The sequence below is a fragment of the Arachis hypogaea genome, chromosome 4 (genome assembly GCF_003086295.3).
Source record: "Arachis hypogaea cultivar Tifrunner chromosome 4, arahy.Tifrunner.gnm2.J5K5, whole genome shotgun sequence".
NCBI lineage: Eukaryota > Viridiplantae > Streptophyta > Magnoliopsida > Fabales > Fabaceae > Arachis > Arachis hypogaea.
The window spans coordinates 61,982,345-62,010,275 of NC_092039.1; the positions used below are offsets into that span (position 1 = coordinate 61,982,345).

The 27,931-nt window shown below is 37.0% G+C and overlaps 1 long non-coding RNA gene and 1 pseudogene across 1 annotated transcript; one reads left to right on the forward strand and one right to left on the reverse strand.

Moving 5' to 3' along the window:
- Window positions 1–1,609: 1,609 nt before the first annotated feature.
- LOC112796781 (uncharacterized) lies at window positions 1,610–10,364 on the reverse strand. Its single transcript, XR_003199385.3, has 5 exons — window positions 9,848–10,364; window positions 9,657–9,759; window positions 9,360–9,536; window positions 3,975–6,513; window positions 1,610–3,495 (listed from the first exon to the last, which is right to left on the reverse strand). It is a non-coding gene; the product is annotated as an uncharacterized lncRNA (long non-coding RNA).
- Window positions 10,365–20,082: 9,718 nt separating this feature from the next.
- LOC140184129 (uncharacterized) lies at window positions 20,083–27,077 on the forward strand (annotated as a pseudogene).
- The last annotated feature ends 854 nt before the right edge of the window (window positions 27,078–27,931 follow it).

The following is a 27,931-nucleotide window of genomic DNA, read 5'->3' on the forward strand; positions in this document are numbered from 1 at the left end:
CTCCCTTGTTAAATTTCTCTAGCTTTTAGAGTAAGTTCATAAATCTATGATTTATTCCCAAGATCAGAGTACATCTCCTTGACACTATCCCACAATTCTTTGGCAGTGGTATAGTACATATAGTTACTAATGATATCCTCCTCCATTGAGTTCACCAGCCATGTTATCACCATAGAATTTTTGGTATCCCATGCATTATATTGTGGGTCAGTGACGTTAGGCTGGCTTCACTCACCGGTGAGATATTCAATCTTCCCTCTTCCATGGATATACATCTGAACTGATTGAGACCACCTAAGGTAGTTTGACCCATTGAGTCAAAATGTGATGATCTGAACTGAATGGGAGTCAGCACTAACTAGTATCCATTGCTCAGATTTTAAATCTGATGGAGTAGGAGTGGTGTTCTCCTTCTGTTCAGGATTCATGACTAAGGAACTGTCAGCCATAGTTATAAATTAGAGGCACAGTGCAGAGATCCTGCTCTGATACCAAGTTGAAGTATTTGAATATATTGTATTATCAAATGTACAGGGAACTAGCCTCTTTATAGAGGAATTACAGAAATAGAAATAACTATAAAATAGGAAAGAAGGGAAAAATGCTATCCTAAAATAAAGAAAAAATTTCTAATCATAAAATTACTAAAATTAAGCTAAATCGAAAAAAGAAAAGAATTATAATTCATTATATTTACATAAAAAATTCATGAACGGAATTAGGAATCTGATTTTGATTTGACCTAGTCAACAATGTAGTACCACATAATAGGCATCTACTTTTGAAACATGGAGCTCACATTAATCTTGAATGGTGAAATCAATCAAAGTCAATCAAGTACTTATTTAAATACGTCAACAAAGGAAATGATCGTGTAACAGCATCATTCTACAGAACTGCTAATGAGGATTTGGGAATCAATGAGGGTAATAAAGTGAGCTTATATTACGAATATAGGTACATATTGGTGCGGAATTTCTAACCACAAACTAACCGGCCAGTGCACCGGGTCGTACCAAGTAATACATCAGGTGAGTGAGAGTCGATCCCACGAAGATTGATGGATCAAGCAACAATAATTGAGTGATTAGCTTAGTCAAACAAACAGAAAATAGTTTTGAAGATTCAAAAGCATAAACAATAAATTCAAAATATTAGAAAGACAAGCAAGTAAATAAGTTGGGAGAAACAATATCAAGAAGGCAGTTAAGATTTCAGAGTTATCTATTTTTTGGATTGACTTTTCTTACTAACTATTTTAATCATGCAAGATTTAATTCATAGCAAACTATATGTGACTAGACCCTAATTTCTTAAACCTTTCTAGTCTCCTCTAAAATTCATCAATCGCCAATTTCTTGGTCAATTAATTCCAATTAGGGGGTGAAGTTTAATTCTAGTTATTATGCATAAAAATCCTAATTATCCAAATATAAGAGGATTATATGTCACGTATCCCGTTAAATCCAGATAATTAGAATTTAGGAGAAATTGTTTTCAAGCTGTTGTTCAAGTAAAGAGCTTTTCCAAGTTATACAAGAACTCAATTGGAAAGAGGGTCATACTTCCGTTCTACTCAAATTCATAAGATAAAGAACGAAAACAATTCTTGAAATATAAATCAAAACATGAATTAAAATAGAAAAATAATAGTATCAATCCATACAATAGACAGAGCTCCAAACCTTAACAGTGGAGGTTTAGTTGCTCATGGTTCAGAGAGAAAATAAGGATTCAGGTAAACTGTAGAAGTACGGAATGTAAATTGGAATAGAATAATATTATCTTTTATATCTAATCCTAATTAATTTAAAATCTAATTAAAATATCTTTTTCCTATTTTAAAATTTAAATTTAAATCATAATTAATTAAATAATCCGTGCCTTGTAACGTGGAGACCGCTTGGCTTCACTGAATCCGCGCCTAACTTGGCAAAGAGCTGCGCCTTACTTAAATGCCAAAATAGGGCCCAGAAATTGCCCCCAGCGTTTTCTGCATTTTCTGCACGTGGCGTATATTATGCGTACGCGTCAGTCACGCGTACGCGTCTGGTACGCGCATGCGTCACTGCACAATTCTCCAAATCACACGCACGCGTCAGGTATGCGCACGCGTCGCTCCTCGCTGATCATCTCCTTTAATTCTTGTGCTCCTTCCATTTGTGCAAGCTTCTTCTCCATCAAATCCAGCCAAATGCTACCTAAAATAAACAAAATTGCACGAGACTCAAAGTAGCATCCATAGTAGCTAAAAGATAATTAATTCTTAATTAAACTCAACAATTTAAATGCAAATTCACTAGGAAAAGATAAGAAAGATGCTCACGCATCACAACACCAAAATTGAATTGTTGCTTGTCCTCAAGCAACCAAAATAAGTGCATGATTAAGATATGAATTTGCATGAGAAGTGAGAGTTTAGTCATGCTCAAGTCTATTCTTAAAATGGGGTTTATTCATTGTAATTTTGAACAGTTTTGGCATCTCACTCTCCTTTGAATCAGAGGGTCGTCAGTGTCATTCGGAATTAGAATCCGGATCATATTATGAATTCTCTCATCTTTATACTCCCGCTTAATCCTTGAACACAGCAAAATTTACTTTAATTTATTTTTCTTTAGTGCTTTGCACCTTGAGCCTAGCCGTGACTTTAAATATTTTGTCTCAAGGGTTACTTGACACAGAAACACCACAAGCACTTAACTGGAGGACTCTCTTTAAGTTCTGATTTTTCTTTCAGTTACTCCCAGACAATGGTGCTCAAAACCTTTGGCATACTCTGTTAAACACACTTGGTCTCGACTCTAAGTGTTCTGTCTCAAGAATTACTTGACACAATCACACCACAAGCATATGACTAGGGAAACAATTCTTTGAGCTTTTAATCATGTCTGACCTCCCTAGTCATTGATGCTCAGAGCCTTGGACCTTGTTTCTATAGTTTTTTTTATCTTTTGCTGTTTCTTTTGCTTCCAGGATTAAATTTTTGTTTGTTTTAGAGAAGTCATAATAATTCTCTAAATTTCTATTCCTTATACATCAACATCCTTTGATTCAAATTCAAATATGCATTGTTCATGTCATGCATTTAAAATCACAAATAATACCACCACATTTAAGTAAATAAGACTACTCTTAAATATAAACTCAATTTCTCATGCAATACATCACTTCTTTTTCTTTTGAATTCAAGCTCAGTGAGTGATACATGAGACAGATATATATTTTTTTATTTTTTATCTTTTTTATTTTTTTTAATTTTTAGATAAAAGCACTAAAAATCATGCAAGCAATCAAAGCAACAGAAAATAGAAGACAACAAAATGAGAACAGAAGAGAAATAGAACGAAAGGAACTCAACCACCTCAGTTATGCTGGTGGCCATCTCATTCCTCCATGAAAAGCATTCATCTCCCTTTGGTGCTAAACAAAGAAGCCATAAGCGAAGCGTCAACACCAAACTTAAAGGTTTGCTTGTCCTCAAGCAAAGAAGAACTGAAAACAGAGAGGGGCATAAAAACAATTAGTATGATAAAAGAATGATAAAAGGGGAAAAGAACGAGAGAATTAGGATTTAGGAGGAGAGATAATGAAAATAGGGCGGCGCGCTGCGTAAGTGATGCGGCACGTTCGACGCGTCCGCGTACAGCACGTGTACACGTGGGTCGCATGAAGCTCAAGAGACGCGTAAACATCTGGGACGCGTCCGCGTGCTCTCAGTTTGTGCGAATTGTGCGAAGGCAGCCCCGCGCACGCACAACTCTTGGGTTGATACGCATGAGGGCTAGATAAACAGATGACGCGTGCGCGTCAGGTACGCACACGCGTGGATGGGGACAAAATGAAAATGACGCGCACGCATCAGGGACGCGTACGCGTGATGAAGATTGTGCTTCTAGCACAATTCGAGCCCCAAGCCATCACAACTAGCTGGCCAAACACCTATTTACGCTGATTTCCAGGGTCACGCGTACGTGTCAGGGACGCTTACGCGTGGTCTTGCTTGTGCACAAGGAACGCTTCCAGCACCACTCCGGCCTATCTCTCGGGTGAATTTTCTTCTTCTTCTGTTCTCTTCTTTTTTTTTTTTTTTGAAGTTGTTGGATTCTGCTCTAAAATAGCTGCATGATCAGAACACATGTAAAACGAAGGAAAAATAGTGAAGACTCAATAAAAATCAAATAAATAAGAAAGCTACTACTGTGAAAAATAACTAAGGATACGAAATTATCGGGTTGCCTCCTGACAAGTGCTTCTTTAACGTCATTAGCTTGATGGTCAGTTCTGCTAATTTAGCAGATGAGGAAACCACTGACGATCGATTTCGCCTCCAAGATAGTGCTTCAACCGATGGCCATTCACAGTAAATTTCCTGTCAAAATTCTCTTCCTATATTTCCACATGACCATATGGTGAAGCTCTGGTAACCACAAACGGTCCTAACCACCAGGATTTCAGCTTCCCGGAAAAGAATTTGAGACTTGAATTATACAGAAGCACTCTCTGGCCTAGCTCAATAACTCTGATGGCAGTCTTCTTGTCATGCAATAACTTGGTTCTCTCCTTATAGAGCTTGGTAGTCTCATAGGCTGAGTATCTGAATTCACCAAGCTCATTCAACTGAAGCATTCGCTTAATTCCTGCAGCTTCTGAATCAAGATTTAGATACCTGATTGCCCGGTAAGCTTTATACTCTAGCTCAACTGGCAAGTGACAAGCTTTGCCATAGACCAACTGATAAGGGGACATGCCAATGGGAGTCTTGTACGCTGTCCGGTATGCCCAGAAAGCATCATCAAGCTTCCTAGACTAGTCCTTTCTTGAAACACTGACGGTCTTCTCTAGAATCCTCTTGAGTTCCCTATTGGAAACATCAACCTGTCCGCTTGTCTGAGGGGGTGATAAGGGGTTGCCACTTTATGACGGACTCCATATCTCTACAGAAGAGAGTCCAGCTGTCTGTTACAGAAGTGGCTTCCTCCATCACTAATGAGTGTCCTTGGGACACCAAACCGGCTAAAGATATATCTCTGAAGAAAATTCATTACCACCTTGGCATCGTTGGTGGGTAGAGCCACCGCCTCCACCCACTTGGACACATAGTCAACTGCCACAAGAATATAGTTGTCTGAATGTGAGGGTGGAAAAGGTCCCATGAAATCAATAACCCACACATCAAACAACTCAACATCAAGAATCCCCTATTGTGGCATTTCATGGTTAGCAGGGAGATTCGTGACTTTTTCACATCTGTCACAATGCTTCACAAATGCTCTTGCGTCCCTGAAGAGAGTCGGCCAGTAAAACCCGCTCTGAAGGACTTTTGTAGCTGTCCATTCACCACCAAAGTGTCCTCCATAATCAGAACCATGACAATGCCAAAGAATCTGCTGTGTTTCTTCATTTGGGACACATCTCCGGATGATACCATCTGAACACCTTTTACAAAGGTATAGTTCCTCCCAAAAGTAGTACTTCGCATCAGTCAATAGCTTCTTTACTTGTTGCTTACTGTACTCCTTTGGGATAAAACTCATGGCCTTGTAATTTGCAATGTCTGCAAACCATGGAGCCTGCTGAATGAGGAACAATTGCTCATCCAAAAACGTCTCAATCACACCTGTAGGTGGTTGTACTCCTGCTTCAGGCTCAATTCTGGAGAGATGGTCAGCTACTTGATTTTCTGACCCTTTCCTGTCTTTTATCTCAATAACAAACTCTTAAAGGAGTAACACCCATCTGATTAATCTTGGTTTAGAATCCTGTTTGGTTAGAAGATACTTCAAAGCAGCATGATCAATATAAATAATAACCTTAGAACCAAATAAATAGGACCTAAACTTATCAACAGTATACACAATAGCTAATAATTATTTTTCTGTAGTTCTGTAATTCTTTTGGGCATCATTTAACACACGGCTAGTATAGTAAATGACATGTATAAGTTTACCATGCCTCTGTCCTAAAACAGCTCCTATAGCAAAGTCACTAGTATCACACATCAACTCAAATGGTAAATCCCAGTCAGGGGGAGCTATAATGGGAGCAGAGGTAAGATTTGCTTTCAGAGTTTCAAAAGCATGTAGACAATTAGAATTATAGGCAAAAGGAACATTGTAACATCCCTTCCAGCAAAATACCTTGCTTAAGTCAGGGTATTTCTACTAGAAAGAACGTTACGTGACCTTTTCTAATATTAACTACTTATTTACTGAGCCTTTGTATCGATTTCGCATTTCAGTTTTAAGAAAATTCCAGAAATTTTTGTTTTTATTCATTAAAGACATAGTTCAAACATTTACAAATAGTAATAATCACATAAATATTATTGATAATAATTCTTATACAAAAGAAACCAAATAAAACTCGAATACAATATACCAAACCTACCTCTCTATATGAAATAAAATCTCGAGGGACAATCGGCGAAGGGATTCTACCAGACCAATTAAAACCATAAAGAAAACTTACTAATCGCTCGCAGCTTCAAATTGCGTCTTCAAACCTGTGTCACTGAAAGGGTGGAAAATTTGGGGGTGAGAACCAAACCACATGTTCTCAGTAGAGGTCGAGAATGCCGTGAAAGTAAAGAATAAAGCGCAAATAGTTAATTTCATTCGGAGACATCTAAAAGAAAATTAACCTTTAGAAGTTTTTGTTAGTTATTCAAATTCCTAGACCCACATTTTCTTTATAAAACTCGTAAAAGTTTTCCTAGACTGTATGAATGACCAACCTGTTCCAAGCATAGGTTCATTAAGTCTATGCTGAACTAGTTTGATTTTTCATACTTTACTAGACCTTAACATAAAAGAAGTTACCTACGTAGTATAAATGATCATCCTGCTCCAAGCATAGGTTCATTAAGTCTATGCTGAACCAGTCAGATACTTTATACAAAACTAGACCTCAAACGTACCAATCACGGCCTCAGGCCCAAACAACTCAATCAATATCCAATCACCACAATCCAAACAATCAGTTACAAACACAGGTAATGAGGTTCAAACCCAATCAAGAGCAATTACATCAAGTATAGCAATTAGCAGTTAAACAGAATTATTCACTTAGGCAAACCAATTACAATATACACCCCCAAACAATATCACATAGATGCATATGATGAATGTCTAGTCCTAGTGCAGGCCATGAGCTCATGTGTCGGTTGGCTGCCCGCAATCCCGACATTTATCCGGTCATGAGTAATCCCGATTTCCCGGATACGATTTTCCGTTCCTAAATAAATGCGCATATGATAATAGCCGCTCATTTGAGACAGCCTCTGCTTACTGCAGGAAAATATATATATACTCTGCTCTGCTCTGGGGAAGCGGAAAATGGCTGTAAGTAACTTAGTTTCCCTACAGAAACTCTGGGTTGCATTAAGCAACTAATATATATCAAATATAGCTCTGGGTTGCATCAAGCAACTAATATATATATATATATCTCTTGGGTTGCTTCAAGCAACAGATAACCATACAATAAGTACTTTACTCTTTCCTTTTTCTTTCATAACTGCAAATACGCAAGCGGGACTAGACCCACGCCCTTGCCAACAATCTCTTAAACCAAATAATCTTTTCTTAAAAGAATCATTGAAGTTATTATGATTAAATAAGCCTTATATATTTATTTTGATCAAGTCCTTATACTTTTATAAAAATTCGGACATAATCTCTTCTGAAAATAGGACTTAACCATCCTTACGGGTTCAAACCAAACAATTCACTTTACTCTTTTCAACCTTTCCAGCATCACATCAACTCAGAATCAAGCAAAATTCCACATTGAATTAGCCATATAGCACTAAGGTTCATCTTTAGTTTTATAAACTCATAACTGTCACTAGGACATCCTCAACACTCTATCTTCTTTTCTGTTTTTAATATAGCAAATAAACTCGGAATTGTGCAAACTTTATGTCCAGGCGTTCATCTTGAAATAAGCTTTCTAACAAACCAAAGATCATAATTTTCTGGTTTCTCTAGCTTTAGGAATAAAGGAAAAACCGAGACTGCTCTGCAGTGCGTAAAACCAGAAAAACAGCAGCAGCATGTGACATTCAAAATTTAATATAAAATCCAAGTTAAATCCAATGACTTTAAAAATTAATACAGTTCAACTTCACTCATCCAGGTTTCTTTTCCAATTGGTCCCAGGTCAATGTCATTTTTAATAAAGAAATTATATAACCTAGAAGTTGACTAATTTTCTGCAGAATTCTGCTTTAAAAGTTAATGAGCCTATCTTCTTCCAAGTCCCATAACTTACTCATTAAAACATGGATAGCCCTGAAATTTAAGTCACATATGCTAAACATACTTAATTTTTACTTCCAATTGGTTGCATCTCAATATCATTCCAGAATTAAAAATTATAAAGCCTCAAAGTTACTGACTTAGAAAACAAAGCCTGACTTTTACTGCGTAATACATCTTTCTTTGAAAATCCAAATCTTTAAAACCACAATTCTAACAATTCTAAATTTTTATGAAATGGAAGTATTAGGACCAAAGTTTCATTTAAAATTGGTTCCATTTCAAAATTCAAATTGCAGAATTTCCAATAAAGGAATCAAGTTGCTGCTGTGTTAAACGTTCTGCAGAAAGACCAGATTTGACGTCCCCAATTCAAAAATTCACCATAAATCATAAACTTAGTGAAAAAGTCTCAAATTCAGCAGTCCAGTTCCCTATATTCCCAAGCTCAATCCGGACTTGGTCCCACGCAATTCCGATAATCACAGAAATAGTTATAGTTTTTCAAAGTTTCCGGCTTCCTTTAAAAATAATGCAGAAAATCAAGTTTTACATTTTAACTTTGAAAAATCATAACTAGTTCTATAATTAATTCAAACTTGTCAAAATTGAGTCTCAACAACAACTTTTATTATACTTTACTCGGCCTTTACTCTTACACCATTTCGATTATCGTTGAATAACTGATTCACTTCCAAAGTCACTTTTTAATTTCAAAAATCAGATTTTCAGCAATCTATTTAGTATTCAAAATCCAACCCTTCAAAACCCCTCAAAACCAATTCCAAACCAACCACCAACCAAGTTCATTAACATTACAATATACCAAATAACAACTCAACGGCAACAAATCCAACATAACCCATTAAAATTCAGGAATTCTCAACAATTAGTCATCAAACAATTCCCAGTCCACACAATCAATCAATATCACTAATCAACAATTCCAAATCACAATCCCAACCATTCCAATTACAATTTCAGCCACAATTCAATATTCACATAGTCAATCAACTACTCACAGGTATTAAATCTATTTGCAGTTATTCAATAAACCTTGTAGGCATTCTTAAATTGAAATCATTTTAAACCCCCTACCTCAATGTCGCAATCGCATACTTTAACGTAACAACTCTCTTCTCTTTTGGTTTCAGGGCAGCAGCGGTAACTCTCACGCAACCGGAACAGCAACAATATTAGCCTTCGCAGCACTGACCATGGTTGCAGTAAGATAGAGGATTCAAATTGGAAGAGGAATCCAAAGCAATTTCAGCTCTAAGGATTCAAGACAAAGCAAGAACTAAAATAGAATTAAAACCAGAACATGGCAACCACAGCAGTGACAAAACAAAACGTGTAAATGGATCAACTCTAAGGAGAAGATAAGACCAGTACCGAGATAGCAAAATCAGAATCAGTAACAGCTTCAACCGTCCCATGGCAGCACCAGCTTCAATACTCGACCTAATTGTAACAGGAAGTAGGTGCCAGAAAGGGGCTGAGCAACAAAGATATAGGCAACCATGATTAAAACAAGCACATGGAAGAGAAACAAAGTATAATCAGAGTAAGGGTGAGAGTGTTACGGTTTCAAAAATAGGAAAATTGAAATCAGAACAAGGAGGAAGACACTGGCTGAATTAAGAGTTGGTGGCGGCAGCTTGCTTTCTCTGATTACAAGCTCCATCCACGGCAGCTCCAAAAATCAAAAGGACAGAGATTAGAAGCAGGAAGCGCCGTTCTTGTAGCAGCTCCAAATTAACAACAACCGTATTACCCTCCCCGTCAGTCTCTCTTCTCCGTTATTCTTCCTCTTCTCCTCTGCCCTAACCAACGTTGACAGTGGTGAGGGGAGCTTCAGCGGCAGCTAGAAGTGCGACAGCCTCCCTCCCTCTTCTATTCGACAGCAACAGCAGCCACGGTGGCAGAGACACCCACCGGCGCTACTCCCCCCTTCCCCTCTTCCCTCTGCATCTCGTGCTCTCTTACTCCCCCTTTCCCTGTTTCTCAGTCTCTCGTCTCCCCTGTTTCCTTTCTTTCCCATTCTGTTTGTGCGTGTGTTTTGTGAATTTAGGGTAAAATTAGGTTTTTAATTAGGAATTTAGGGTTAAGGTATAATGTATATGAGTAATATAACAATCTTTATAAAATATTTGAGATAGAATAACAATTTAAGATTTAAATATAATACCATAAAAATTACTTCATAAAAATTACTTTCAAAATGCATAAGATTTTACTTATCAACATATCAATGAGCTCAAACAATTATTTTTAATTTAAATTATAAAATAAGCATATTAATCACATTTTATAAAATACGATTAAACTCGAAATATCAATTACCTATATTAAATTATATGACCTTTCATTATTTTTCTATCATAACTTTAATTTCAATTTATATAAAATGACTAATTAAAATAAAAGTTGTACATAAATATTAATTGACTTAAACTTAAAATATTTATAAAAATCAATTTAATCATTCATAATAAATTAATCTCTAAGAACTCAAATTAATAAAATAAACCGTAATTTAATAATAATACACTTTTCTTAAATTAAATTGTATAACACTTCCATTACTGAATTCTAATTTAAAATTATATAACATAAAAATTATAAAAATTTACACAAAAATATTAATTAACTTAACTCCGAATATTAACAAAACTAATTTAATTATTCTTAATTGTTCAGTTTATAAAATAAAGAGTTTCAAATTAATAATAAGTCATAACTTATTTATAATAAAAATTACTTAAATTAAATTGTACAATTCTTTCTTAATTTTCAATTACTAAAATTTTACAAAATAATCTGTTATAATAAGATTACTTAAAAATATTAATTGATTTCAAAATAAAACTATCTCCGAATCTATTTAATTATTTCTAACAAAATAATTTCTAAAATTATAAAGTTTAAACTTAATAAAATAAGATCATAATTTATTCATAATTAGATTTTTAAAAATTCGGGATGTTACAAACATCAACAACCAATAGGTTGCTCAATGGTTTAGCAATTTTAGAAAAGTCCTTTATAAATCTCCTATAAGATCCTGCATGACCCAAAAAACTCCTGACTGACTTAACATTAGCTGGTGGTGGTAATTTTTCAATTACCTCCACCTTTGCTCTGTCAACCTCAATCCCCTTATTTGAAATTCGGTGTCCAAGAACAATACCTTCTGTAACCATAAAATGACATTTTTTCCAATTTAAAACAAGGTTTGATTCTTGACACTGTTTCAAGACAAGAGATAAATGCTTAAGGCAGGATTCAAAAGAATTACCAAAAATAGAAAAATCATCCATAAATACCTCAATGAATTTTTCAACCATATCAGAAAAAATTGAAAGCATACACCTCTGAAAAGTTGCTGGAGCATTACAGAGTACAAATGGCATTCTCCTGTAGGCAAACACTCCAAAAAGGCATGTGAATGCTGTCTTCTCTTGATCTTGAGGGTCCACTACAATTTGATTATATCCAAAATATCCATCCAGAAAACAATAAAAAGCATGACCAGCTAACCTCTCAAGCATCTGATCAATGAAAGGCAAGGGGAAGTGATCCTTCCTTGTAGTAGTGTTGATCCTCCTGTAGTCTATACACATTCTCCATCCTGTGACTGTCCTTGTAGGAATAAGCTCATTCTTTTCATTCTTGATTACTGTCATTCCTCCTTTCTTGGGAACTACCTGCACAGGACTTACCCAAGGACTGTCAGAAATAGGGTAAATAATACCTACTTCCCATAATTTCATTGCCTCTTTTTGGATCACCTCTTTTATGGTTGGATTGAGTCTCCTTTGTGGTTGCACAACTGGTTTAGCATCATCTTCAAGGAGGATCTTGTGCATACACTTAGTTGGACTAATCCCTTTTAAGTCACTAATGGTCCATCCAAGAGCTATTTTATGGCTCTTGAGCACTGAAATAAGCGCCTCTTCCTCTTCAGACTTCAGAAAAGAGCTAATAATCACCGGATATAAATTATTTTCACCCAAGAACACATATTTCAGAGAAGGAGGTAAAGGTTTGAGCTCAATCTTGGGGCTTCCTCCTCTGCTTTAGGCGTGTGAACCATAGCCTTCTGGGGTGGTGAATCATCAACTTCCACTAATTCATACTCAAAAATAAGATCCAGAATGTCATCAAATACCTCAACTTTTAGTACCTCTTGAACAAGAGGTTCAATAACATCTATTTTCATACACCCTTCAGAATCATTAGGGTGCTTGAGAGCTTCAAAAACATTAAGGACCACATGTTCTTCATTAACCCTCAGGGTTAATTCACCCTTTTGCACATCAATCAGAGCTCTACCTGTAGCTAAAAAGGGTCTACCAAGTATAATAGAGGATTTTACCTCCTCTTCCATGTCTAAGATAACAAAATCAACAAGTAAATAGTCTTACTTTAACAAGTAAATCCTCAACAACACCCATAAGTAATTTAATAGAAAGATCAGCAAGTTGAAGAGAAATATGAGTGGGTTTTACCTCCTCAATTTGAACCTTTTTCATCACTGAAAGTGGCATTAGATTGATGCTAGCTCCAAGATCACATAAAGCTCTCTGAATGGTGACATCTCCAATGGTGCAAGGAACGACAAAGCTCCCTAGGTCTGGCATTTTCTCAGGAAGGTTGTGTTGAATAATTGCACTACATTCCTTGGTTAACACCACTGTTTCTTGTTCCTTCCAATTCCTCTTATGGGTCAACAACTCTTTCATAAACTTAGCATAGAGAGGCATTTGCTCAAGAGCCTCTGCAAAAGGAATGTTGATCTGTAGCTTCTTGAAGACATCTAAAAATTTAGAAAATTACTTTTCTTTGGAAGCCTTCTAAAGCCTCTAAGGATATGGCATTTTTGGCTTGTATTCAGGAGCCTTTGGCAATGTGGGATAAGTATCAAGAGAATCAGGGAATGGGTTGTCTGCACGCTTTGGAGGGGCGTGTTCTACTTCTTCCTTCTTCTCCTCTGGAGCTTCTTTTTCAACAAACTCTTCATTAACCTTGGTCTCGAAGCCAGCTACTTTACCACTTCTCAATTGAATAACCTTGCAGTCTTCTCTTGGGTTCACCACTGTATCACCTGGAAATGTACTTGCAGACCTCTCAGGTATTTGCTTACTCAGTTTGCCCATTTACACTTCCAAGTTTCTAATAGAGGCTCTGGTTTCCTGCATAAAACTCCTCATCATCTCCCAATTAGAATCTTCTTGGGATTTAGAGTTTGCCTACTGAGGTGGTTGTTGTTGCTGAGACTGAAATTGGCGGTTATTGTAATTGTTCTGTTGGAAGTCACCCTGAGAATTATTGCTGAAATTCTGAGGTCTCTAAGGTTGGTCCCTCCATCCAAAATTTGGGTGATTTCTCTACCCCTCATTCATCCGTGAAAACAAGAACAAATACTCCTCATTCATTTCAAACTTGGCCAACCCCGTGATCATTGCATTCCAAGCAGCAATATTCCTCTCGGGCATTTCATCAAACAATTTCTTGGCACTCTCAAAACTACCCATTTCAAGATGGGCTTTGATCATGATGTTACACGACATGATATTTGGTGGACGAAATTGTGATTCAATTGTTATTCCATTTTGCAAAATTCATTGCTTTTCATTCCCCGGCAACGGCGCCAAAAACTTGGTGGACGAAATTGTGATCCATATTCTTTTGTACTTGTATGAAATCATTATTGTGGCACCAGTTGAATTCACAACTCCGTTCAACTAACCAGCAAGTGTACTGGGTCGTCCAAGTAATAAACCTTATGCGAGTAAGGGTCGATCCCACAGAGATTGTTGGTATGAAGCAAGCTATGGTCATCTTGTAAATCTCAGTTAGGCAGATTAAATTTATTTATGGTTTCGAAAATTAATAATAAAAAGAAAGTAAAAAAAGGGATAGAAATACTTATGTAAATCAATAGTGAGACTTTCAGATAGGTGTATGGAGATGCTGTGCTCCTCTTGAAACTCTGCTTCACTACTCGCTCTTCCTTCAATCCTTCTTATTCCTTTCCATGGCAAGCTGTATGTAGGGCTTCACCATCATCGGTGGCTACTTTCAATCCTCTCGGGAAAATGGTCCTATGCGCTGTCACTGCACGGCTAATCGTCTGAAGGCATCACCCTTGGTTGATGGCTACATCCCATCCTCTCAGTGAAAATGGTCCAAATGCTCTGTCACAGCACGGCTAATTATCTGTCGGTTCTGAATCAGGTTGGAATAGAATCCATTGATTCTTTTGCGTTTGTCACTAACGCCCAGCCTTCAGGAGTTTGAAGCTCGTCACAGTCATTCAATACCGGAATCCTACTCGGAATACCACAGACAAGGTTAGACTTTCTGGATTCCCAGGATCCTACTCGGAATACCACAGACAAGGTTAGACTTTCTGGATCCTCATGAATGCCGCCATCTATCTAGCTTATACCACGAAGATTCTGTTGGGGAATCTAAGAGATATGCGCCCGGCCTAAGGTAGAACGGAAGTGGTTGTCAATCACGCGCGTTCATAGGTGAGAATGATGATGAGTGTCACGGATCATCACATTTATCAAAGTGTTGTGCAACGTATATCTTGGAATAAGAATAAAAGAGAATTGAATAAAAAGTAATAGTGATTGTATTGAAACTTGAGGTACAGCAGAGCTCCACACCCTTAATCTATGGTGTGCAGAAACTCCACTGTTGAAAATACATAAGTGAAAGGTTCAGGCATGGCCGAATGGCCAGCCCCCTTGAGTGATCAAGAGACCGAATAATCAAAGGCCAAACAGTCAAGAGATTAAACTGTCAAAAGATGTCTAATACAATAGTAACTTATCCTATTTATACTAGACTAGCTACTAGGGTTTACATGAGTAAGTAATTGATGCATAAATCCACTTCCGGGGCCCACTTGGTGTATGCTTGGGCTGAGCTTGATCTATCCACGAGCTGAGGCTTCTCTTGGAGTTGAACTCCGAGTTATGACGTATTTTGGGCGTTCAACTCCGGATAATGACGTTTTTCTAGCGTTTAACTCCAGACAGCAGCATGTACTTGGCGTTCAACGCCAAGTTACGTCGTCAATTTCCGAATAAAGTATGGACTATTATATATTGCTGGAAAGCTCTGGATGTCTACTTTCCAACGCCGTTGAGAGCGCGCCATTTGGAGTTCTGGAGCTCCAGAAAATCCATTTCGAGTGCAGGGAGGTCAGATTCCAACAGCATCAGCAGTCCTTTTGTCAGCCTTCTTCAGAGTTTTGCTCAAGTCCCTCAATTTCAGCCAGAATTTACCTGAAATCACAGAAAAACACACAAACTCATAGTAAAGTCCAGAAATGTGAATTTAACATAAAAACTAATGAAAACATCCCTAAAAGTAGCTCAAACTTACTAAAAACTATCTAAAAACAATGCCAAAAAGCGTATAAATTATCCGCTCATCAATGTTCCTAGTAGGCATTCTATCAAACAGTAAGACTGCAGCTTGGAGCTCCCTAAATTTCAGATACAGGTTAAGGAGATGGTTGGAAACGAACTTGTCAGAGGAACAGCCAGAGGTAATAATCAAAGAATGAAGCTGCTTCCCCAAAGAAACAGACTTTGTGGGAATGCATGCTCGTATGAGATTTGAGAACAAGCTGGGTTCAGACCATATATAAGAAACAAAGCTGTGAAACGCTTCTCAGATACTTCCGTTGAAACATAAGGTTGCAAATTGTTCTTTGGCATCTGAAAAGTTTCCATCTTCCAATTGGATATTGAAGGTAACTGTGGACAAGTGAAAGACGGAATTTTGAAAAATGGTAGGCACAGAAAACAAGAAGCACGTACGAGGAAGACGAAACCGCTTGAAACCTTCCTTGTTGATTGTCTTCAGCAAAGCCATACGTCTACCCGAAACAATATTCCTTGTTATCAACGGCGATCGAAACCCCTTCCAGCGATGACACTATTCAGATCGTCATCCTCCTAACCAATGAGTCGCGACAGATGCGTCATTTAAAGAGTCAACTTTGCACTGTAATTCTGCAGGAGAAAGTTTCCTGTAACTCCATTGACCGTACGTTCACGGCGCTTCTCCTTCCTTCCAAGCCCACCTCCATCATCTTTGATTTAGCGTTAAACAGAATCACTAACTGCCATTAATTTAGGTGTTAAAACATTCTAAACTAATTCTACTTAAACCCAAATAATTTTCGAATGTAATAAAAATAACCAACTATTGATAACGAGAATTGCGTTGGTTAGGAATTTCTCTTATAGAAAGAAGAATTTTGTTGTAAGCATAGCTCCAAACCAACAAATAAATCTCACATCAAATTAAATTTGGTTGTTACAAATAACAAACCCCAAATAAGAATTAACCGAAGTATTTAGACTCCGGGTCGTCTCACAAGTAATTGCAATGAAATGCTCTACTATTAGCTATGAAGGAATGTTTTGGGGTTTTTGTAATAAGGAACAAGAAATGTAAATGGCAAAAATTAATAAAAGAAAGGAAGAACTCTCTTGGCTAGACATAGGTAATTGAGATCACCATCCTTGTCTACAACCATATATTTATAATTATGAGAGGCCAACCTATTAAGTCTACTTCTAAAAGCTTTAAGTACGTAATATCTACTCCTAAGCTTGAAATACGTCAAATAGGCTTGATCACATCAACCCATAAGTCCCAACCTATCTACTAATTAGATTAGTAGTGGGTTAGTGTCAATGAGTATCAAAATTGATCACCAAGGGTTCTCAAATCACCAAATCATTGAGACCCAATGACTCAGGGTCACTCAATTCCCTTAGCCTAGGCCAAGAGTAAAGAGAACTACTAAAAAACTAAAGGAAACATTCTATCAAACACCTAATATGCAATAAAAGTAAACATCACAAAATGCAAGAATTAGTGAAATCCATGACTACCACAAGCAAGAAATCAACAATAGCAATTAAGATGAACATAAAAAGGACATAGAAACATAAAATTACATTAAAGAAAATTAAGATTCAACAATGGTTCATCAACATAAAAGAGAGCAAAGCAAGAAATTAACAAGAGAAACTAAGAAGATTAAGACAATAGAACACTAAAATATAATGAGACCTAAAATCAAAACAAGAATTGAAAGAGAAATTTGAGTGTGATTAACCTAACTTTACCCTAATTGCTATCCTAATTCTAGAGAAAGGAGAGAGCCTCTCTCTCTAGAATTCTATCCTAAAACATGATGAAAACTAAACTATGACTACTTGATTCATTCCCCCCTCAATCCGTGGGTTCAATAGCATCAGAAATGAGTTGGATTGGGCCCAAAATGAGCTACAAATCGCAGGCCACGATTTCACTTTAGTGAATCATGCTGCTCCATCGGCGCGCACATGTACAGTGCACGTGTGCGTCCCTAGAAGTCAGGCAACTATGGCAAATTTTATATGATTTTGAAGCCCCAGATGTAGCTTTCCAACGCAACTGGAACCGCCTAATTTGGACCTTTGTAGCTCAAGTTATGGTCGATTGAGTGCGAAGAGGTCAGGCTTGACAGCTTTACGGTTCCTTCATTTCTTCATGAGTTCTCCCACTTTGCATGCTTTTCTCCTCACTTCTTCCATCCAATACTTGCCTTATGAACCTGAAATCACTCAACAAACATATCAAGGCATCGAATGGAATTAAAGTGAGTTAAATTTAGCTATTTTAAGGCCTAAAAAGCATGTTTTCACATTTAAGCGCAAATTAAGGGAGAATTGCAAAACCATGCTATTTCATTGAATAAATGTGAGAAAAGTTGATAAAATTCCCCAAATTAAGCACAAGATAAACTACAAAATTGGAGTTTATCAGCTATAAAATAAATTTTGCAAATTATCCCCTGTGACACAAGATGTCCACTAGCCAATCAAATGAGGGAAGAGCTAGGATGATCTATGTCATTGGATTAAAAAACAAGTAAGATCTGACGGCCATCATCATCAGGCGCACCGGTCAGTCGAAGACAAAGAATATGCGCACCGAAACACCAAACGTCTTCGACACATAGAATCCGTGCCCCAAGCAGAGTGGAAGAATCCATAGTTACATGATCTAATATCTTTTTGTTGTTGTATAAGTGGTTTGTTCTTTAGGATCATTTTAGATCTGTTTTCACAATTCATTTGTTATGGATGGATCTGAAAATAATGCCGTTTGTAGATGTAGAGTCATGGCTCATGAGTGGTTGGAGTTGGTGAGTATAATTTAAATTCAGACCTTCCTTTTTTGAAAAACTAACTTTTGATATATTAAAATAGTAAAGTTATCCACCACTCAACGAAAACATGGAAGCGTGAACTTTTTCCTTTTTAAAAACAAGCCCATTAAAGAAGAACACTAAAAACAAGTTTCGTGATACATGCTCGGAAAGACAACAGGGGCATTCTAAGACAAAAGGGTAGAATAGGAATTTTACACTTCCAGAGGGCCCCATCACTAGAGCACATGCAAAGAAGCTCAAGGAGAGTTTTGGGAACCTGGCAGCGCTTGTGTATATGGAGTTACATCAAGTTCTAACCAAGGAAGAATGGGCAAGGCCCATTGGGCTAATTCAGGACAGCAAGAAACCCAATAATGCTTTCCGAATTCAACGGGAGGCATAATTTATCTTTAAATTTTGAAATTCTAGACTTTTGTTTTAGTTTGTTATGTGGTCAAAAGTTTGTTAGAAGACTTATTTTAAATCTACTATGCTTAGTAGTATTTTTAGGGATTTTAAATTTAAATCAAATCTAATCTAATCTAATATGATCAAATCTGATTTAAATTAGTTATCATATCTTTAGGATTTTAAAATTTAAATCAAATCTGATCTAATCAATAAGATCAAATATGATTTAAATTAGTTATCTTATCTTTTAGTTAATTGTTAGGTGCCTATTTAAACACCTTTGGTGAGACAATTTACATAACTTTGTTGAATAAATTTCAGTTGCTTTTAAGCACTTTTTATTGTGTGAGAAGTGAGGTGAGTGATTTGCTTTACTTGTTGCATGAGGAAGATTGGAGGATCCAACACTAAGGTAATCTACGTGGTAGTTTCTTTCAGTTTTCGCCCATCTGATCTAGGTTGTCAAGGACAAGTTCTTTGAAGGTCTAGTAGAGAATCCTTTCCGGTGACCTAGGTTACTAAGAATAGGTATCTTAGAGGTCTAGTAGGAAAACCCCCCCTTATCTATCCTCTTGTTTTTTTTCCTTATCATCTGGTATCAGAGCTAGGTCGTAGGTAAATTCTTATTTATCTTCACGTTCCATGGGTCTTGTTTAGTCTTTTTTTTTCTCTCTCTTTAATTTCTGTAAATTCACGTTAGAGTCAAACGAAAAAAAATGAAAAAAAATATTTTTTAATTTTTTTTTTGCAATTATTCTATCTTTAAGTCAGTGTCTGGAAAAAAATAAAAATAAAATAATGATTGAGTATTACGATAGTGATGATGAAGGAAGCTTATATGCAAAAAAGAGTTCTCAGTTTCAAATCCCTGCATTCAAAGGGAGGAATGATCCTGAAGCGTATTTCAGATGGGAAAGGAAGGTAGAATCGATTTTTGCAAATTGTATCCTTTCAGAAGAAAAGAAGGTTCAACTGGTACAAGCCAATTTTTCCAATGCTCCCCATATATGGTGGACTGAATTAGGAAGATCTAGAAGACGGTACAAAAAGCTCCCAATTAGAAGCTAGGAGAAGATGAAGAAAATCATGAGGAGGCAGTTTGTACCATCATCATACCACAATACATTTTTTGGAAAAATTTTTACGTTACAACAAGGCTCACAATCAGTGATGGAGTACCACAAGGAGTTTCTATATTTGATGGACATGGCTAATATTAAAAGGAGTCCTGAGGTTCTTAAGGACCTATTTTTGTTTGGATTACGTGAAGAACTTGCAGATGAAGTCCAACATTACCGTTACACGACCATGGACAATTTGGTCAAATTGGCCATTGACTGGGAGCAAGTGCAACAAATGATAGATCGCCATAAAAAGAGGAATTCTTCTACACCTATCTTTCATTCTTCTTCAAAGCCAGAGATGGAAGAATTTGTTGCGTATGCTGTAGAGGATGATGTGTCCTTGGAAGATTTAACAATGCAAAATTTCTCAACTGGGTCCTTAGGATGTGAGCAATTTGAAGAATATGAGAGAAGCGATTGAGTGTTTGAGTGAAAAGAATCCATGTTTGATTGAAATCGAGAGTTTTGAGAGAAAATATGAGAATAGTGAGCGAGAGGAGTCGATGAGCGAAAAAGAAACTGAGTTCAATAAACACACTTGTAAGGGAGATCTAGAAAGTTCTAGCTTAGATAAGAGTGCATTAGTCTCATTAAAATCCACAGAGTCCTTAGTTTCTCATACATCTAACCATGAAATTCCTAGTGTTTTTATATCAAGTTTTTCAGGCTTTGTAGATTCACTGGTCAATTATGGAGGCTTTAATAGGGGTGAAAAGGAAGAAAGCCAAATTGCACACCTTGGACAAGATGGTAAAAGTATGGTTGGAAAGATTGAACTTGCACACATGCGGGACATAGCTACAATTCAGTGGATAGAGAAGAGCCATCAAACAATGGTATTTGAACCCGGAGATTGGGTTTGGATTCCTTGGAGGGACGAAGAGCATCTCATTCAAGATTCGAGGACGAATCTTTTTGAAGAGGGAAAGAATGATACATGCTCAGGAGGGCATTTTCGTCAGTTTGGAGTTAAGGGACAGAATGGTAATCTTCTAATATTCAAGGATTTGAATACTAGAAGAATTGTACCATGCCAGTCTTGGACATCAAGAAGACCAAGAGTCTGTCTCAAAAACAGTAGTGCTGAAAGGGCGACAACTCATAAGGCCCAATAGGTTAAGTCAGGACAGCAAGAAGCCCAATAATGCTTTTTAAATTCAATGGGAGGCATAATTTATTATTAATTTTCGAATTTTAGGCATTTATGTTAGTTTGTTTTGTCATTAGAGTTTGCTGGAAGATTTGAATTACTTCTGATTTGCTTAGTATTATTTTTAGGGATTTTAAATTTAAATCAAATCTGATCTAATCTAATAAGATCAAATCTGATTTAAATTAGTTATCATATCTTTAGTATTTTAAAATTTAAATCAAATCTGATCTAATCTAATAAGATTAAATCTGATTTAAATTAGTTATCTTATCTTTTAGCTAGTTTGTTAGGAGTCTATTTAAACACCTTTGGTGAGACAATTTACATAACTTTGATGAATAAAATTTCTTTAGTGCTTTATGCACGTTTATTTTAGTGTGATTTAGTGAGGTGAGTGATTTTCTTCGCTTGTTGCATGGAAAAAATTGAGTGATTCAATTTTCATCCCTCTGATCTAGGTTGTCAAGGACAAGTTCTTTGAACGTCTAGTAGGGAATCCTTTCCGGTGACCTAGGTTGCTAAGAACAGGTATCTTAGAGGTCTAGTAGTAAAACCCCCCTTATCTATCCTCTTGTTTTTTTTCCTTATCATCTGGTATCAGTTATAGGTCGTAGGTAAATTCTTATTTATCTACACGTTCCATGGGTCTTGTTTAATCTCTTTATTTTTCTCTTCAATTTCTGCAAATTTACTTTAGATTTAAAAAAACGAAAAAAATCTTCCTTAAATTCTATTACTGCAATTTCTGTTTATTCCAGTTAACAAAAAAACGTAAAAAAAAAGTGAAAAAAAACAAAAAAACGAAATTTTAAATTTTCCCGTTGTTTTATCTTTTCAAATTTTCCTTGGGTTCCACTTAGGATTCAATTTTGCTAGTTTTTGTCATCCTGGTATCACTCCTTATTTCCTTTTTATTTTTTCACATACTTTAATTGTCTTCTTGTCAAGTTGAACGTTTCTATCATTCAGATTATCTTAGTTTGGTGTCTCAATTCCTCATCTTCCGAAGTGCAACTTGTTAAGGCAATCCAAGAGTGGAAAAAGGCAAGAGTGGTAAGCTCATCAGAGGGTAAAAGCCACGTATTGAGTGAAACATGAGTGTCCTATTCCGAGTGATACACGTGAGAAGAGTGCTGTAAGGTCTTTTCTTTTATAGGTTCATTGATGGCTAACACTGAAGGGAACCCCGATCTACAACTAACTTTCCGCCTCGACGCATTTGCCAGCATCCTTATAGGGATTCAACAACATCTTGCTGACATGGATTCTCGAATTAACTCTTTTTCCCCTAGGTGAAAAGCACAGTCACGAGAATCTATTTATAATGATTCTACGGAGTATGAGGAGGAAACTTCATCCAGATCCCGGCATCATAGACAACCGGTAGATGTTGATAATAACCTTAATGCTATCAAGATGCGCATCCCAGAATTTAAAGGCAGAAGTGACCCTGAGGCGTACCTGGAATGGGAACGCAAGGTAGAGCTCCTATTTCAGTGTCATAACTACACTGATGTGAAAAAGGTAAGGCTAGCGACTGCCGAATTCTTAGATTATGCCCTTGTCTGGTGGGCCGAGCTGGACAAACAGAGAAGGCAGAATGAAAAACCACCAATTCTGTCTTGGGAAAAGATGAAGAAGGTCATGCGACAACGGTTTGTCCCTTCTTACTACTACAGGGAGCTACATCAACAGCTCCAATGGTTATACCAAGGTTCTAAGTCTGTAGATGAGTATCATAAGGAGATGGAGATGCTGCTAATCCAAGCAAACATTGAGGAGGAGTCTGAGGCTACTATGGCACGTTTCTTGAGTGGGCTGAACCGAGACATTGCAAATACTGTAGAACATCTCCCATTTGTGACTATGTAAGACTTGGTGAACCTAGCTATCAAAGTGGAAAGACAGCAAAAGGCGAAAGGGCTGCGTAATTCTACTTCAAGGTGGGATTCGAGAGATGCTAATTTCAGGGAGAATACTGGATCCAAACCTACCGAATCAAAGGAGAAGCCCACATAGCAGCACAGGAATCCGCACACACCTAATTCCACTTCTAAACCTCCTGCAGGGCATCGTGATATTACCTGCTTTAAGTGCCACAGATTAGGCCATTATACTTCCGAGTGTCCAAATAAAAGGACCATGGTAATTAAAGCAAATGATATTTTCTCAGAATCTGATAACTCATATGGGTACGAAGACATGCCACATGCGGATGATGATACAGATAATGAAGATATAGTTGAGTATGCTATTAGTGGTGAGACCCTTGTTACTAGGCGGATCTTAAATGTACAAGCCAAGGATGATCGTCTAGAATAGCGAGAGAACATATTTCATACAAAAGTTTTATTGGGAGGTAAGGTTGGACTCATGATCATTGATGCTGGAAGTCATACAAACGTTGCTAGCGCTACTTTGATCACAAAATTAGGGTTGAAATGCACCAAACACCCTAACCCTTACAAACTGGAGTGGCTAAGTGATGTTGGTGAGTTGAAGGTTATGAAGCAAACCCGCATACAGTTCTCTATTGGGAGATATAGTGACGAGGTACTTTGTGACGTGGTTCCCATGCAGGCTTGTCATCTACTCCTAGGCCGTCCATGGCAGTATGATAGGAAGTGGTCCATGATGGTTTCACAAACCGATACTCCTTCACTTATCTTGGGAAGAAGATTACCCTTGCACCTTTGACACCTAAAGAAGTGTACCTGGAGCAACTGAGCATGCGCAAATCTACTAAAGAGTCATTAGGATGTGAGAAAATTGAAAACCAAGAGGGTAAAGAGAGGGCTTTAAGAGATGAACTGTGTGAGAAAAAAAGTAAAGGTCTGAGTGAAAAAGAGAGTTCTAAAAGAGAAGCATCTGTGGAGAGTGAGAGTGCTCACAAAATATGTATTTATGCCAAAGAGAGGGATCTGAAGCATGCTAGTTTAGGAAAAAAAGCATTGGTGTTAGTACGATTTAGAGAGTCTTTACTTTCTACCATTGAAACTAACCATAACCTGCCTAGTACTTTTATCTCACTCTTACAGGAATTTGGCGATGTATTTCCGGATGAGATGCCCTCAAGTTTACCTCCATTACGAGGCATTGAACATCAGATTGACTTTGTCCCTGGATCAAGCATTCCTAAATGGCCAGCTTACCGGACCAATCCTGAGGAGACAAAGGAACTGCAACGGCAAGTCGAGGACCTTTTGGCTAAGAGTTTTATGAGAGAAAGCATGAGTCCTTGTGTTGTTTCGGTACTATTGGTACCCATGAAGGATGGCTCATAGAGGATGTGTGTTGACTGCAGAGCTGTAAATAAGATTACGGTAAAGTATCGCCATCCTATTCTTAGACTTGATGATATGCTTGATGAATTGCATGGTTCTGTTATTTTTACTAAAATAGATTTAAGGAGTGGTTATCATCAAATATGAATGAAACTTGGTGATGAATGGAAAACAACTTTCAAAACTAAATATGGTTTGTATGAGTGGTTAGTTATGCCATTTGGTTTGACTAAGGTACATTCATGAGACTAATGAATCATGTTTTGTGAGAGTTTCAAGGTAAATTTGTGGTTGTTTATTTTGATGATATCCTTATCTACATTAAATGTCTTGATGATCATATTTTGCATGTTCAATCTATTTTAGAGGTACTTATAAAGGAAAAATTGTATGCTAATCTCCAAAAGTGCTCGTTTTGACTGAGTAAAGTCGTATTCCTAGGTTTTGTGATAAGTTCTGCAGGAATTGAGGTAGATGATGAGAAGGTGAAGGCTATTAGAGAATGGCCCACACCTCAGAGTGTCTCTGATGTTAGAATTTTTCATGGTCTTGCGGGTTTTTATTGGAGGTTTGTTAAAGATTTTTCTACTATTGCTGCACCTTTAACTGAAATCATCAAGAAACATGTCAACTTTAAATGGGATCAGGAACAAGAACTTGCCTTTAACACCTTGAAAGAATTATTGTGTTCTGCCCCCATTCTTATTTTACCAGATTTTTCTAAAACTTTTGAAATCGAATGTGATGCTTCCGGAATTGGTATAGGTGCTGTTTTGATGCAAAAAAGCGAGCAATCGCCTATTTCTGGGAGAAGTTGAATGTGGCCCACCTCAACTACTCCACTCATGATAAAGAGCTTTATGCCTTGGTGCGAGCTTTGGAAGTGTGGCAGCATTATTTGCTACCAAAGGATTTTGTGGTACATACTGACCATGAATCCCTCAAACACTTGAAGGGTCAAGGGAAGCTGAACAAGAGACATACGAAATGGATAGAATTCCTTGAATCGTTTCCATATGTAATCGCCTATAAGCAAGGTAAAGAGAATGTGGTTGCTGATAATTATCTAGAAGGTATTCCTTAATCACCACCCTTACTTCTAAACTGTTAGGTTTTGAGCGTGTGAAGGAATTGTATGCAACTGATTCTGCTTTTGCCTCTATCTATGCTGCATGTGAACATGGTGGATATAACAAATTCTATAAGCATGATGGCTTTCTTTTTTGGGGTAATAGGATTTGTGTACCTACTTGTTCTATTTGGGAGTTACTTGTTCTAGAATCACATAGTGGGGGTTTGATGGGTCATTTTGGTGTGCATAAGACTTTGGATATTTTATCTGAGCATTTTTACTAGCCCCACATGCGTAAAGATGTTGAGAAATTTTGTGCTAAATGCATTGCATGTAAACAAGCTAAATCTAAATCTTTACCACATGGTTTCTATACTCCTTTACCTGTTCCTGTGCATCCATGGGTTGATATTTCTCTGGATTTTGTTCTTGGTTTGCCTAGAACTAGGAGAGGTCGAGATAGCATTTTTGTTGTGGTAGATAGATTTAGTAAAATGGCTCATTTCATTGCTTGCCATAAAACTGATGATGCCACACATATTGCTGACCTATTCTTTCGAGAAGTTGTACGCTTACATGGTGTTCCCCAAACTATTATTTTTGATCGTGTTGTCAAATTCTTAAGTCACTTTTGGAAAGTTTTATGGAGTAAGCTGGGAACAAAATTGTTATACTCAACTACTTGTTACCCTCAAACTGATGGTCAAACTGAAGTCGTAAATAGGACATTGGGAACCTTATTGCGTGCTGTTGTTGGTAAGAATTTAAAAACTTGGGAAGATTGTTCACCTTTTATTGAGTTTGCTTATAACAGGACAATCCATTCTTCTACTGGTTTTTCACCCTTTGAACTTGTCTATGGTTTTAATCCTCTCACTGTCTTAGATTTAATGCCTTTACCTTTGAGTGATCTTATTAGTTTAGATAGAGCTAGCAAGGCTGAGAAAGTTAAAGCAATACATGCAACGGCTCGTGACCTAATTGAGAGGAAGAACAAAACCACGGCTGAAAGGGTTAACAAAAGCCGAAAGCATATAGTCTTCAAACCAGGAGATTGGATTTGGGTACATTTGAGGAAGGCGAGATTTCCTGCTCAGAGGAAGACTAATCTTGATGCTAGAGGGGATGGCACATTCCAAGTGCTTAAGAAGATCAATGACAACGCCTACAAGATTAACCTACCAGGTGAGTATAATGTCTCTGCTACTTTCAATGTTTTTGATCTCTCTCCTTTTGATATGGACACAGATTCGAGGATGAATCTTTTTTAGGAAGGAGAGAATGATACATGCTCAGAAAGACAATAGGGGCATTTTAAGACAAAAGGGCATAATGGAAATTTCACACTTCCAGAGGGCCCCATCACTAGAGCACGTGCAAAGAAGCTCAAGGAGAGTTTTGGGAACTTGGCAGCGCTTGTGCATATGGAGTTACATCAAGTTCTAACCAAGGAAGAATGGGCAAGGCCCATTGGGCTAAGTCAGGACAGCAAGAAGCCCAATAATGCTTTCCGAATTCAGTGGGAGGCATAATTTATCTTTAAATTTCGAAATTCTAGACTTTTGTTTTAGTTTGTTATGTGGTCAAAAGTTTGTTAGAAGATTTGTTTTAAATCTGCTATGCTTAGTAGTATTTTTAGGGATTTTAAATTTAAATCAAATCTGATCTAATCTAATAAGATCAAATCTGATTTAAATTAGTTATCATATCTTTAGGATTTTAAAATTTAAATCAAATCTGATCTAATCCAATAAGATCAAATCTGATTTAAATTAGTTATCTTATCTTTTAGTTAATTGTTAGGTGCCTATTTAAACACCTTTGGTGAGACAATTTACATAACTTTGATGAATAAATTTCAGTTGCTTTTAAGCACTTTTTATTGTGTGAGAACTGAGGTGAGTGATTTGCTTCACTTGTTGCATGAGAAAGATTGGAGGATCCAACACTAAGGTGATCTGCGTGGTGATTTCTTTTAGTTTTCGCCCCTCTGATCTAGGTTGTCAAGGACAAGTTCTTTGAAGGTCTAGTAGGGAATCCTTTTTGGTGACCTAGGTTGCTAAGAACAGGTATCTTAGAGGTCTAGTAGAAAAACCCCCTTATCTATCCTCTTGTTTTTTTTTCCTTATCATTTCGTAAATCATTTGATGATAAAGAAAGAACACTAAAAAGAAGTTCTACAAATTACTTGATAAAAAAATTCTAGAAGTGTCTCTTAGGTGCGTAGATACACGTTCAGCCTCAATTCAGGTGCTGTTGAAGAACTTGAGCTTGATTCATTTGGACTATCAATTATGCCTTCAAGTTTGGTAAGTTAGTGCCTCTTTGTAAGGTTAATAAAACCAAGTTTAGAACTCAAAATAGCATGCAATTTTTGCCAATCCAA